The following is a 1,314-nucleotide window of genomic DNA, read 5'->3' as shown; positions in this document are numbered from 1 at the left end:
GGGGGGAGGAGGGGGGGGGGGGAGAGAGAAAGAAATGAGTAGGAAAAGAAAGAAGGAGTCACTGGATTGTTATTGTCTAGAAAACAGGCCACCTTTAAAAACCTGTTGTAGAAATACAGAGACTCCTTTAAGTGTGAAATATCATTTCATTGTAAATAGTCAAAAAAGAGTCGGTAATCCAACTTCCGGAAACTGTTCTGAATTATTTCAGCAGACTCTTTTAAAAGGGGATTAGCAGGGCTTTAGGGGCAAAATCCTTCTGTTTTATTCAATCTGTGATTTTATGTTATAATTACTAGATGTAAAGACTCGCGAATTAGTATGCAGGCGTCGTCCAGACATTATGCAGGTGCTATTCTAATCATTCAGCTTTTTAATTAAGGAACGAGGTAAGAAAACAGAATCATAAAAACACTTTTGTGAGAGCTGAGAAAATCGTGAGCGACTGCATGAATAAAGCCTTTATACCTTATCCTGACAGGTCAGACACCAATTGCCTGACTTACGACCTTTTCTTGCTGAAACAATGGTTAACAGCTTTCTCACCTTGTTCCCATTATAGCCTTTATTCTCGCGGAGAGTTTATGGAAATGGCCCTAAAACGCTTAGCCTAAAGAGGGATGCAGAAAGGTATTGCAATTTTAATTGGTGCGTGTCCCGTACAAAGATACTTTCATTCGGGTCGTTGGGGAACGGAGGGTCTCAGCCCGGCACGAGGATTTGGGTCGGTCGAAACGGTTTGAAGCATAAAACTCTCCTCCAGGAGAGGAGGGGACACAAACAAACAAAAAAGCCACCCAAAGTTGCCGGAATGCCCGGGCAGCCGGAGCGGCTGGGACGGCGCCGCGTTCCCCTTTGTTCAGTGCATCAGAAGGCATCGTGCTCCTTGATCCCGCGATGCAAACTTCAAGCCTTTGTGGGGCTTTGTTATTATTATTTAATTTCTTTCCCTCGCCTTCCTCCTCTCCCCTCCTCTCCCCCCTCCCCACGCCTGGCACTACTGCATCACGTGTATTAACATATGAATGAAACAACCAGAGCCAATGCACTTAAGGTAATACCTATGCTCCGTTCTCGCCTGATTATCTTTTTATAGAAAGTTACATTAACTAATGACATTTACATAAATATGAATAATTAGTAAGGTAAGTAATTCTGCTCCGACGGGGGAAGGCGGAGTAGAGAAGTGCCTGAGACCTGAGCCCAATTTTTCGGTGCCGCTTCGCCCTGGCACCGGGCAGGAGGCGCGGAGAGGTCTGCGGGGAGGAGGGGAACTGTCACATTTATATTGTTTTCGCCTTCTTTTTTTTTTTT

The sequence above is a fragment of the Aptenodytes forsteri genome, unplaced genomic scaffold, assembly GCF_000699145.1.
Source record: "Aptenodytes forsteri isolate BGI_AS27 unplaced genomic scaffold, ASM69914v1 Scaffold404, whole genome shotgun sequence".
NCBI lineage: Eukaryota > Metazoa > Chordata > Aves > Sphenisciformes > Spheniscidae > Aptenodytes > Aptenodytes forsteri.
Note: the sequence above shows the minus strand (reverse complement) of the source record.